Source organism: Corvus kubaryi, unplaced genomic scaffold (genome assembly GCF_017639235.1).
Source record: "Corvus kubaryi isolate FWS band 111438036 unplaced genomic scaffold, C.kubaryi_AGA036_p1.0 37398, whole genome shotgun sequence".
NCBI lineage: Eukaryota > Metazoa > Chordata > Aves > Passeriformes > Corvidae > Corvus > Corvus kubaryi.
This window is the reverse complement of record NW_024581137.1, coordinates 46188004-46202160: the sequence shown is the minus strand read 5'-3', so window position 1 is coordinate 46202160 and position 14157 is coordinate 46188004. Positions and strand designations below refer to the sequence as shown.

At 38.0% G+C, this 14157-nt stretch overlaps 1 long non-coding RNA gene across 1 annotated transcript in view; it reads right to left on the bottom strand.

The window, feature by feature from the left end:
* Window positions 1–14157, bottom strand: part of LOC121671936 — a 44596-nt gene extending 30439 nt beyond the window's left edge. Inside the window, exons 1-2 of the long non-coding RNA XR_006018677.1 lie at window positions 6077–14157; window positions 857–950 (exon numbers count right to left, since the gene is read on the bottom strand). This is a non-coding gene — a long non-coding RNA (uncharacterized LOC121671936). The remainder of the gene's footprint in view (window positions 1–856; window positions 951–6076) is intronic.

The following is a 14157-nucleotide window of genomic DNA, read 5'->3' as shown; positions in this document are numbered from 1 at the left end:
TTGCATCAGCACCAACATGGGTGGTTATCTCCGCACAGGACTTCAGGCATATGCAATATTTGCATAAAATCATGTAACAAGCATCCAGGCTGGCAAAACCCAATGGCTCAAATACTCCCAAAAGAGGCAGCCCAGTCCTGACTGAAACTAACTCTTTCCCTAATGTATGTGAAAGCACAGAAAAAATTTTGCAGTCTTCAGTCCAACAGTGATGATGAGGCATTTAAAGCAGAAGTCTTCATTTTGAGTCACTGGTCATTGTACACACACACCTTTTAGGTGGTTAATATTGAGTTTCACAGTATAGATAACATGTTGCAAACTTCTCTGTAGCTATCCAGATCTTCAGAGAGAGAACCTATCTAGCTAGCATTGACATTTAGAATATGTTAATTGTTTTACTTCTCCCTTATTTTTGACAGCTACAGTTTAAGAACAAACTTTGATATAGCCCATTACATGCCTGAGGATATTTTTAAAAAGCAGTTTGGGGAAAGAGGAAGAGAATGAATACATGAAAATAAAGCCTGATCTAAACTAGTAATTTACGTGTTCCCAGATGTTTCCTCCTTGAGATCTTGCATAGAGCAACTGTATCAGATCACCTGTAGTTTAAGGTTTTCAGTTTGTCACGTAATCTCTCCTCCTTTTTCATAAACTGATCTCATCCTTTCCAGAGTAATGTTTTTTTCACTTCACATCATCTGTACAAACAAATAAGTATTCCCTCCCCCACAAACACCAGCACATGCTCACGCATGCTTCTCTCTTTGGTCTGTATAAGGTAGCTTGGCACCAAAAAAAAAGTGATTAAGTTTTAACAAATGTCAAAGCCAAGTGGTTCACAGACGCTTACCTGGAGATCAGAATGAAGTTTAGGTGCTTTCTGAAATTCAAATTAGCAAGCATCATTCTTCCTGCCTTCTACCACACTTCAGGGAATGTTTGATCTGCAGAGAGAGAATGAGACACAGAAAATGATCAAGTGAGAAACCTCCAGGATCCAAGGGCTCAGACTTCCCACTCCCCAGCATTACCACTGTCTCTGGGAGCATGTGAATAATCATGTTACTCTTGCTTACATGGTCCTATTGCAGGGCACTAATGTTGTGTACTGTAGAACAGAATTAATCATAAATATTTAGGTCAAGGATTTCAGCATAGAACAATAGTACCATTAACAATTCTGAATGCTGCCACTGAAAGTTATTTTTGACACCATCAGCTGGAAGTGAGCAGACATGCCTTTATTAAGTTGTAATCTATCATTTGTAATACAATATCAATGCAAAAAAAAATAACCTCTAAGAGCATTGATCAGAAAATTAATAATCTTTTTTTGTTTGCTAAAGCACAAATTTTATAAAGGCTCTTGAGATCTCATGTTACTGCCATGTTGCCCAGAAATGAAAGACATTGCAAAGGAAGGAAGGACATCTAATATCTCATGACCTCCATGGGTTCTCTAATGTTAAAAATGCTAAATTTAGGTAGTTTCTGTATCAGGAAAAAAAAATAAATAGATTAGAATACGGAAAGTGTATTTTATACATCAACTTCAATACGAATTTTACACTATACATAATGGTCTGAACTAATGTGTCTATGCTTACCTATATCTACCCTTCACATGTCTCTAATACACTATTACACAAGTGCTTGGAAAAATATGTCAACAACCGTAAACAGTAAAAGAGTTGCAATAGCAAATTGCAATATGTGTGCAATAGTGATCTCCTTTCATTTTTAACTGAAAACTATTAAGTCCAGTGAACTGTATGACCTGCATCCTTTGCCCGCCTGAGTATCCCATTAAGCTGCAGCTGGCATATTGCAAAGGGAAAGAAAGAAAAAATGAAAAATAAACCAAGTATCAGGAAAATAGGAACTGTACAAGAAGCAGGTTTTTTCCTCTTGCTTGTGCTCAGTCAGTCCTGTACCATCAGTCTTCTACCTTCACAGCTTCTATGTTTGTATGCCCAAATATGAACAGTCCATCATCCAATCTTACACTGAGCCAGGGGCTGGGTTTTAACCAGTTTTAACTGCATAGACTGACCTTTGGTCCATTCACACACGTTTTAAATACTGACTTCCTTCTCCTGTCACAGGACAGAAAAAAATGACATCTAGTTTATATAGGATCTTCCAATTTTATACTGGCTTGCTGAATTTGGGATTAATCCTTTCTTGAATATTGATGCAATTTTGGATATTGATATAAGCAATGTAAAAAGTAAATGGGACAGGGGAAGAAAACGCACCATGAAGTCTTTATCTCTTCTGTGTGTTTTTCCTGTAGTTCTGCAGCTTTGCTTTCAATCCCTCATGAAATTGCTCAAGGACCTGTTACACCAAGTCCTCACAAAGGAGGCAGTGGTGTGGTCACGCAACAGATACATGGCACACAGCAGAGGAACCTTTTCCCAGTGACTCTTCCTGGTTGAAAGATGGACTAAATGTAGCCCTGTCAAACCATGCTGCATCTCATTCCCAAGTGGCCTGTTTTCCTACTCACAGAGTAAGGACAAAGGGGAATTAATACATTTGAAACCACGTATGCCTCTTATTGATAATAAGAGCTCATATATATGTAAAAAAGAGGTACAATTGTTAAGTCTTATTAACAAAGAATCAGTCTACTGTGACCGGCTAAGCAGTTTTATATGTACCCATCCTTGGAAGTGTTCAAAGCCAGGTTGGATGGAGCTCTGAGCAGCCTGGTCTAGTGGAAGGTGCCCCTGCCCATGGCAGGAGGATTGGAATTGGATGATCTCTAAGGTCCCTTCCAACGCAAGCCATTCTATGATTATGTGATTCTATGATTACAGGGTGTGCTGTGTACCCTAAAATCTTTGGAATGACCCTCTAACTTGTCTTTGAGTGCTGCTAATTTTAATGTGGCTATTTTTGGTAGACAGCAGTAAGATCTGAGTGCTTTCTGAAAAATACAACAGGATTTAGAATAATGAAGGGTCCAGATCAGAAGACATTGTTTTTTACTTTATTTTTGTTTTTTTTCTTTGGCATAATCGACAATCTATTCTTTTAGACTGATGCAATCCATTCAGAAAAGGTATCATAGCAGTAAGCTTGAACTGCAGTGCAAAAAAGCAACAGTCACTGTTTCTGCCTTGTACTAAAGACTTTTTCCAAATATTCATATATACATATATACATACATACCTACATACATAAATGCCTTTATTTATAGCTCTGTTGAACTACGGAAGTGAAGAAAGAGAAAAGCACTGAATAATTCATCAAATTTTCTTTCTTTATCATGCAGGTCCAATTTTTCCACATAAACATATTAAAAAAAACTGAATTCTAAAAAATTATTAATATTAAAGATGTAACTACAGGATTTCACACAAAAACAGTCTTGCTAGTCAGCATTGGTAGTTTCTGTGACTTCAAGCTAGAGACAGGCTTGCAGATCTGAGGCAGCCATCCCTGTCTCTGTGCCTTTAGTCCACAGTCCAGGGACTAGAGGTCTCATCCTAAGCAGAGATCTAAAACCATCTGAATACACTACAAAAGTATCTATTTCTCTCACCAGAAATAAGGAGAGCCTGAATAACTATCTCAGGTGTGGATATGTACCCCACAGATGTTTAAAGTCATGATAGACTAAAAATCTGCTGTGGCCAGTCTCTGATAAACCAACGTACACAATTTGAATTATGGCTACAGAAAAAGTGTCAGACAAATGCATAAAAATATTCAAGACTGTTCTAAATATCCTGTTACCTTCAAGTCACTGCAGGCAATTCCAGTTAAAATGTGTTCTCTGGGAGTACTGAACCAGACCCATTGCAAATTTTATATATCAATGAAACACTCTTATGACGGAAGAGCTTTGAATTGACTGCAGCGAAATTGAGCCTTATGCAGAGAAAATCCTTGCTATAGCGTTTACTAATTTAGCTTGCAAGGCTAAATTAGTGTGTTTAGAGAGATATTAAGAATTAACTAGCATGTTCTCTATTTGTGGATTATGTGTGTAATTCCCCAATCTGAAAGAGGAGTATATATATCTAAAAATAAAGCTCCATGCACAGCTTCCCAGTAGACAAATGCTTACTCACTTAAAATGTATGTTTACTTAAAATTTTGTTCCCTGGGATGGCCTAATGAAATATACATTTCATTTTAGCAGGGATTCCCAAAGGAGTCAGCTGCCAGACTGTCTTTTTCTAGCTCCTTCCATGCGAACTATGTAAAGCAGGACACTAAATCTGCAATAGCAGGCAACACTCAGGAATTAGTGTTTCAGCTCTGTTTATGCTGGCAGTGCCTGAGGAGTACCTGGATCTAAACAATTCTGTTAGCACATTGATAATTCATTCCTAGCAATTTGTTACCTGACATTAATTTCCTACAAAACCATAGTATCTAAACATGCTCCACATAAAATCACTTTTAGGAAAGTCAGAGGCTAGGAGGAAATGACTAAGTGAAATTTCCCTATTTATGAATGCTTGCAGTATTTTGGCATCCCAAATTCCTGCAAAACCCTCACAGATTAATTTTAGCTGCTTTTGTCTTAGGCAATGGAGATATTCATTCTTCCAGGTAAAAATCAACCTTAAATTCTGTCCCACATTCTGAAACCATGAAGACAGATTAAGAAAACAGACTTAAGAAAGTTAAAAAGTATTGCATAAAGTTTATGACTACCAGTGACTTAATACCATATATCACATCAAATATAGTCATACAGACCATCTCCATTGTTAGATAGAGTCAAATATCTATATGCCACATGAAAGGACATGTGTATGAAGAAACATTTATGGTATAAGTTTTTCATGTTCTGAATGAGTATAATATTTTCTTTATATGTTATATAAAATATTGTTTTGTAATTATATATTATGTATATTGTATATTTATTTTTATTTCTATTATTATAAATCCTTCAAAATCAATGTCACAAAAAATCAAAACAATAAAAGTACATTACAAGCCTTTGGTTGAAATAAAGGACAAGGAAATAGTAGTATACTTTTTGTATAAGAGTCCTAAAGACCTTTATATCAGGAGTCATTTAAAACTAAATCAAGAGGGATCCAGGCACCACTGGCTACAAGTAATACCAGCCAGGAAAATTAATCTCTATGAAATGATAGTGAAAAAACATTTTTAAATGTACTCTTCTCCATCAAAGCCTTTCACATGGTAGATGTCTTGAAAGAGTTTGACTGAACTGACAGACAGATCTGAATCTCCCACTCAACAAATATAAATCAAGATGAAACTATAGCTGGTTTTATAGAAGAAAATAGAGGTAAACTCCAGAGACAACTATGGTTTCTAGAGACGAAATAAATACACTTAGTTATGAAACAGTTGGAAAATACCAAAGAGTGAAACTCTCCTCAGAGCTTTTATCCAGCAACTAATGGTGAGTGGCACTTGCTACAGGGAGAGAGGAAAGTGGGCTACTCATAATATTGGTAAATACAGGATGGGGTTCTGCTCAGTCTTTCAGACCTGACAGATTTGCTGCATAGCCATCTATATCAAAACATGTTGAAACTGTAGGATAAGTAAACAGCATATTTTTTAGACTTTTCTAAATTGGACAGGGCTCATAACAAAGGAACTACTAAAAAGGAAAAGAAATTTAAAGGAGGTAGCTTAGAAACAGGATAGGAAAACAAATAAGAAAGAAAATGTTAAGCAATTTTTAAATTTATTTTAATTTCATATTCTGGCTCTTTGTAGCCTAAGTAAGGTATTTACAGAAAACCCTAGAGGTCAGGACAATTTGGCACTGAGAGAGGAAAAAGCTGTTAGTTTTGAAAGAGAACATCAAGAGGCAGCGAGATTCGTCATGAGAAAGTTATATGAGAATCATTTTGCAGATTTGAAGTGTTGAATAAATACACTACAGCACTCTTCTGTTTAAAAGTGTTATAAAAAACCTTCTGACTCTTCCAAAACAGATTGCTGGAGCCATACTTGTCCCCAGCCATGCCATGTGTCATATTCAATTCCCCTGCAGAGACACAGCAATATCAGCTACACAACTTTAGGCTAAGGAAGGAAAGAATCTCTCAAGCTTTACCAGTAGGTGATCAGATATCGTACCAGCCTCCCCCAAGGTGATGGCGATCAGCAGTCACATCTTTCCCCAGGACAGCACACAGCAAAATCCATCTGTCTCCCAATCATAATATTTATCACCTCAGTAAAAAGATAAGGACATTTTGTTAGCAGAACGGTCACCCTTGTGACTGAAAAAGGATTTGCAAGACTGAACTGTAGTTGTTTCATAAATATAGACAATTGTTCCTTACAACTGTAGCATCAATGCCTAGTTTACTCAAATGAAACCATTTATCTCCCCTTAAATGCAACGAGCCCATTATTTTTTCTCTTCTGAGGCTGCAGATTGACAGTACTGAGATGACATGGTTATCTAAAAAAAATTAGACCCTGCTTCTTGTCCTGTTTCCAGCTGGGATAGAGTTAATTTTCTTCCTAGTCCTTTGGGTTTGGTTTTAGTATGAGAAGAATGTTGACAACAAAGCAGTGGTTTAGTTGTTGCTCGTAGTGCTTACTTTAAATCAAGGACCTTTCAGTTTCCCTTGCCCTGCCAGTGAGGAAGGGAACAGGAAGCCAGGAGGGAGCATGGCCAGGACAGCTGATCTGAACTGGCCAAAGGTATAGTCTATACCATAGAACATCTTGCAGTACATAAATTGAGAGGAGTTGGCTGGGAGGGGCTGATTGCTCTTCCGGGACAGTCTGGGCTCTAGTCAGTGGGTGGTAAGAAGTTGCACTGTGCATCACGTGTCTCTCCTGAGTTTTATTTCTCTATTTTTGTTGTCTTCCTTTTCATTATTGTTGTTGCTGTTATTACATTTTATTTCAGTTATTAAACTACTCATCATAACCCACAGGTTTTATCTTTTTTTCTGATTCTCCTCCTCATGCCAATGGGGCCATGGGGTGAAAATTGAACATCTGCATCGTACTTTGTTGCCAGCTTGGACTAAACCATGACATTTTTTTTTCCCCTCCTTGGAATTTATTTCCACCTCCACACCACCCCAGGCTGCACAAGTGCTAACACCACCTATTTCTCTAAAGGATCAACTCCTCTGTCCAATTTACCAAGCAGCTGCAGCTGGTCAGGGGTGCAGAGGTAATGTGGCCAGAGAGAGGAAGAGGGAAGCAGCCAGGGCAGGGTGGCTCTGGCAGCCAGGAGGGCTCAGATGTCTCACACACAACAGCTAAACCCCATAACACTTCTTCAGTTTGATGACACTGTCCCATAAGAAGCCCAAGTAATTAGAGACCTGAGATTTTTAGTTGCATATGTAATTGTGTTATTAAAAAATCAAGTAACAAAAGCTGTTACAACAAATCATTTATAAGTTTATTAGATTTATGACTAAAATTTCATTGAAAGAGCAGATACAAGACAAATGTTAAAAGAACTATACTAAATAAACACATCCATATCTACTGTAACTAGGTATCTACTGTAGTACTGCCATGGTACTATTATTTTGTCTCTTATGCTAAGAAAAAAATAATAATAATCTGCCCTGATAGCATTTCTACTTATCTTAATAGATATATAAACACCTTAGTTCAATTTCTGCATTAAATCACAATTAAGAAAAAGCTGCTTCTTAAGTTTTACCTCTATTAACTTTTGCTGGATTGCTGTAGTCTTCATTACTGTTGTCCCTCAAAATATCACCTTCACTTCAACTGTAAATAGCCCAGGAAAATAGTTCAAACCTTAAAGGAAAACTTCCAAAGAAAAGATATTTTTTCCCTCATAACTGAGACCTTTCCCAAGGGAATAGGCCACTTTTGGGAGTGTTAGTGCTTCATGTTTGTAGCAATGGAAAAAAAGTGTACAGAAATAATGGGTTGGCTGAGTTTATTATGAAAGGATTGCTCCTATTAGGAGATTCAGGGCAAATAATAGTCAAGATAAAACAAAGTTATGTGGGGAAGCTTGGAGAATTTGTACTAGTTTCAATATCTTTGCTTCCATCTTCTAAATTGCCAATTGTCAAATGTCATTACTGCTCAGGCTGCTGGCTGCTCATTTGATTACAGCGTAGCTCCCTCTCTGGAGCATGGCTCTGTCAGTGTATGAAATCATAAAATGTCCTTGTGCAGGTGCAAAAGCTCGGGAGAGCATGAAGACGATAATTAAAGTATTTTGTTGCCTTTTAAATACATAGTTACATCTACAACAAAACACAGAAATACTAAGCTGTTTGCTTCTATTTGTCCTTAAAGGATTTGAGGCTGCATGTTCATCAGTAGTTGCCAAGAGTTCTTGCACAGTTTAATACTAATTTATGATGAAGCATACTAAATGAACCACAAGTTATTTAAGAAAATGAAATAAGGAAACTTTTTGAGGTTTTAGTAGGAAAACAGACTGGAGTGCGAGTAGTCTGATGTAAATGAATAGATGGCTTCAATGAAAATGAAAGAGAAGAAAACTCCCTCCTGGGGTTCATTATGCCTCTTGAGCTGTTGGTAGTAAAGTTAATTTTTAAATGCTTTGAGGTGATTAAGAACTCAGGCATCACTCTAAATGTAAATAAGTCCTGTTTCATTTCCTTGCAGTTAACTGATTGCAGCAGTCACCAGCTACTTAGCTTGCTGATGTATTTGAGATCTGTAGTCTAGTTCATAATTAACCCTCTTCATATGAAGTGAAAATGTTAGCAAGCCTGTTGTTGAACATATATAACCAGGATGTGACATATTCACTCACAAGGGAAATAGAACGTTTATATTTGTAAATCATGAGGGCACCATTTGAAGCAAAAGTATCACAGAACAAAAACCAACATAGAAATTGAGTTTGTTTCCTTTCACACTGGATGCAGCTTAAAAATGCAACCAAAATATATGCAGTTTAGAACCTACAGCATAAACAGATGAATTATTTATAGTAAAGTTAAGAAAACCAAGCTTTTAAAGCTTTACCTCTTCCTCCCCATCAGGTCTACTAAATAGAAAATTTCAAGAATCTGTATATGAATATCACAAATGAAAAATCTCAAATGATAATCCATTTTTGTAATGCATATTTATACAAACAATTAAGAATTAACATGAATAATCTTGCTCAAGGCAGTGACTGGGACCCTTGAAATCTGTATTATCATTCCTATAGCTGGAATTGAAATAGTTTCGTGGCTCGGCAAAAGCTTCAGAAGTGACTAATTCTGTTCACCAGTTTGTAATTACCTAGCGTAGGACATTCTAAGCCATAAACTGTCAAAATAGCTCTACTGGATACTGAAATAGTGAGGCAACCAATACTCACCTCTGGGACAAGCTCCCCAGCTTGTGGCCATGGATCCAAGCCTGTGGTTCAAGAGGCGTTTGGACAATGCTCTTGCATAGTCTTACTTTTAGTTTGCCTTGTGTGGAGTCAGGACTTGTACATGATAACCCTCATGGGTCCCTTCCAAGTCAGGATAGTCTATGATTCTCTCTAGAATAAAGATACAGGCTTTATTAAAACAACACAGGTCTTCAAGTAGTCCAAAGCCCAGAAACATTGGGTTCAAATCATAGCCCCAAAATCTTGTAGTGAAACATGTCTATCACCTGCTACCAGGCTTCTTTGTGATCCACAAAGGCATCTGATATTTGTCCAAACATACTATAAATACTTAAATATTTCAAGACAAAGGGAGACCTACAGAGACTTCTAGTTCAATGTCTACCTGCTAAGTCAGTCATTTCACATGTTTAGTCAAATCAAATTTAAGCCCTTTGTTTAAACTCAATTCCTTTTATTAACTTGAACACCAGAAGAACTGTCAAAGGAAAATGTACACAAAATAGACATGAAACTTTCATAGGTCCCCTCTAAATCAAAAAGCCAGAAAAATCTCACATCTGATAGGTACACATTGTCGCTGTTATCCCCAGAGAACGACAAAAATCACGATGTAAATCCAGGTCAGATGGTATGGCCGAAGCAAGGGCTCCGCTCCCTTTAATGAGAAGCTCATCTTTTATAGTGTGGTTGCAATAAAGAAATTACATGATTGGCCTATTCACCCACCACCTCTCAAGGTGATAGGTTGAGCAGTAAGACACCCATTTCCAAATATTATTCTCACAAGACTGAAAACAATTCCACTGTTCCCACAACAACCTGCAGGTGTAGAAATGGTTTACATTCTCTCAAACTGCTGTCCATCCAGTTCGCATGAGAACGAAAGCTTTCACAGAGAAGCTGTGAGAAGCTGGATTTCTCTAACTACTTTCTTATGAGAAAGAAAAGTTTCACAGGAAAATTCCTCTGCCAGCCCTTGCTAGCATCCACAACACATCTGCCTTGCAGAGAAAGAGATTGTGCATGTAACCATGGCAGATCAGAATGAACAAAGAAGGAAAGTAAGATCCATCAGCAAGTAAACTAGCGAGAAACTGGTAATTTCCAAATGAATAGCAAAATGCTGAAGTCATTATAAATAAGGTCTACAGAAATGCAGTTGCTCTTTTCCCAGAACAGGTATTTAACCCCAAACAGCTGAAGTGGAAGAGGGAGAAATGTCCTAAACCAATTAGGATAAAGACTTCCTAAAATTGCTGACAGTCTGAGCTTAGGTAGAATCTGCACCACCTAGAATCCTATTTCTGCTCCAAGATTGTCACAAATTCATTAGTCAATTTACTGAACCAAAATTGACTACAGCCATTTTGGAAAGAAGATCTTTCCAGTGAATTTTACTCCCAATTTCCATTCTCCTACTGAAAATTTTCACTCAACCTTGTTTTCAGATTAAATATTTCATTCCAGTCTTACCTGACAAACACCTTGAATATGAATTAACAGCTGGATTGCTAATTCTTTCCCTCAAGAAACTACAAAACAATATAGTAATATCCAGCTAATGAGTAATCTTTCACCACATTTTAACTACTAGCTTTTACAAAAGCTACCAGAAGAGTTTTTCTTCTCCCCTGCTCTTCTCCAACTTCTATACCAAATCACAGCTAGTATTACTTATGTGTCTATACCTCACACTTTTAGCTAGAAGAATATAGGGAGGGGAAAGGGGTTGATCCAGTTGTTTATTAATGTCAGGGAGCTTCAGGCTAGATCTATTCAGTGGGGGAGAAACATTGTTATTGCTCTCGGTAAATTGGGGCATGTCGCGTCAATCTTGCAAACAAAATTCTCCAGTTGTTCACATTTGCTAAATAAAGGTTCTCTGGCCAGCTGCCTGCTGACAGCCACAGGATTACAGCAGCAAGAAACATTGCATATCTCTCAGCCACCCGCAGGGAAAGCAATGTTGCCCCATAAAAAGGTTCACAGCATTTCCAAGTAGCAAACAAAAATGCACGAAGGAATCACTAGAAAACACACTTGAAACAGGAGTCTGATTATATAGTTATATACACATAATATTTGTAAGGAGGAGCTGGCTGTAACATCTCCAGCAGGCAAGGTCTTTTCTTTACTTGAATTCCATATCCTAAACATGGTTGACTTCATAATTTATTTTTTAAATTATGCCAAGTTTGGAAGTTAGGCTTGAATATACCTGTACATGGATATGTGTATTCAGTGATTGTGAAGATGCAAATTAATCTATGATATCTAGATTATAACCAGAAACTGATCTTTGAAAATAACTCTCAAAGCAAGGTAATACCTGCCAGACAGCACACTTCGATATTCATTTTAGCAAGCACAGCAGTTACTTACTTCTGTGTTTGAAACTCAGGCCCTCTACTTTAAAATCACTTCAGAATTCTACATCAATGCCCTTATTTGAATCACATTATTAACAGGTGGATGTTCTCTCAAAGGCCAGAGTCATAGCCCATAATAATACCAATCAATAAATGTGGATTTAGAAAGGTAATTTCTGCTACCTTCTGCTTACCAGGGATCTGATAAAAACTTTCAGTAACTGTAGCACCCCATGAAAAGCTATGCAGGCCAAAAGCAGGTAATTTTGCTTCTTTTGCTCTGAATTTTTCATAGGGCTTCTCTTTTGTGTGCTAAATGAGGACAGACTCTTTGCATGGAAGTTCCCCACCCCTCAGTCTCCTCCACACACTATGACAGACCCATTCCCACAGAAAACAGATCACATTCACTGTTTTCCTCCACAGAATCATAGAATGGTTTAGGTTGGAAGGGACCATAAAGATCATCCAGTCCCAACCCCTTGCTGTAGGCAGGAACGCCTTTCAGTAGACCAGGTTGCTTCTCTCTGGAGCTGCTCAGTAACAGGCAAAAGTGAAGCTAAAAGTCTTCTCATCTCACTGACTGCCAAAGCAAAAGTACTGGAAATCCTGGTAGGCCTTTTCACCCATCTGGATGGTCAGCTTAAAGCAGAAGCAGTCAGGAAGCCACACAGCAGGTGGATGGACATGAGAAGGGCAAGGTCCTCCCTGTGCTGTGGAGCAGGAACCGCAGTCCTGGGGTGTGTTCACTGGCTGCCCTCACAGCTGAATCCAAGACACGGCCAGCTCCGCACTGGGAACAGGGTACTCTCCCCTCACTACTCCCTAAAAGCAAATAGTCATCCCAAAAAACATATATTATTTTAAGCCTTTAGATTTTTAGAGCAATCTTGTTTTTCATAGAGCTGAAAAAGGTGTCTAACCAGTTTTGAAAGTTCACAAATGGCAACCAGTATGAAGTGTACAAACCTACAGTAAGTGCTGGCACCTTGGTGTAGTTGAAATAGTCAAGTATTCTTTCACAATACCTTGGCATGGATCACAATTTTCTTCATTGTACCACTTCATTAACCTTTCCCATGCCTTACCTGTCTGGGGTAACAACACGTGCTTGTTCAGAGTACTGCTGACATTAATAATGAAATGCAGTAAGAACAACATCCCTTCAGAAGGGCAGGAGCACACAGCCTTGATGCAGTGCCCAGGTTTGGCTTCCCCAAGTGAAACTCTGGGGGGACGCTCAGCCTCAGCAGCCCTCAAGTGCAGAGCATTAGTGGGTGCTCAGCACCTCTCACAGTATGAGCAAGACTGAGCAGCTCCAGCCCACACTGACTGCCTGGGTTAAGATTTCCTCATCTTATCCTCAAAGCTTTTAAAACCCTGATCCTAACAGAGGTCTTAGGAGACTTTTTAATCTTCATACTTCTCAAACTCAATTTAATTTAGCTGCTTCTCTCAATCAAGTCAAAGACTTAGAGGGATTTGAGGAGAAATACAATCTTCTTTCATTAAAAGCAGGGTCTTATCACAGATCTTTGTGATTTGTATTGTCCTGGCAATAGGGGAGATCATGTAACTGGGAATGTTTATTTTCTATGAGGCAATTAAGTTGGAGAGATATGATTGTAATTCTATGTGCTTACTTGCAAAACTGTGTACTCACTTACACCTGGGCTGGGCCTGGTCACTCTGGCACCAGTTGCTGAAGTTACTTGTGTGTGCACATATCAAGGGCTTTGCCAGGTCAAAGAAGACCATTCAATTGAGATTTGAGAAACCTTGTCAGTGTAAAAAAAGTATTACCAATTTAAGAAAAATATTGCGTTTTTCACATCCCATTGCTCTTTTCCCATCAAATCTACAGAAACGAAACATGCACAGAACAGAAACAGAGCAGAACAGAAAGTTCATGATTACATATGAAGTGCTCTCCTCTTCAATTTAGAAAGATAGAGTTTTTTCTCACGTTAATTATTCATCTGAATTCATATCCCCTTTTATTCTGCACCCTGTTTTAATATCTCCTGAGCAAAAAAAAAAAAAAACCCAAAACAAACAAACAAAAAAACCACCACCACTACCCCCCCAAAAACTCCCCAACAATTAACTTACATGACAGAGAGAAGGTTGCCTGGACAAGGCTATGACTTGCCAAGGACAGCCACAACTGCTGATTACAAAAATGCAGTTTTCTGTTTTGACTGAGGATGAGCTTTTCCAGTAGAATATGATGCCAATTAGCATTTACTGTACATCAAAAAGACTGGTTCTTAACCTTTTGTGACACTAGAAAGAGCTGAGGACACTTCAGTTAGTCATATGATATACAGGTACTCAGTTAATCATAAAGCACAAACACCCTCCTCAGATAATCACAAAAGAACTGCTAATTATGAAAAAAACAGATTCTAGTGGGGGAAAAAAAAAACAAAAACAACCATT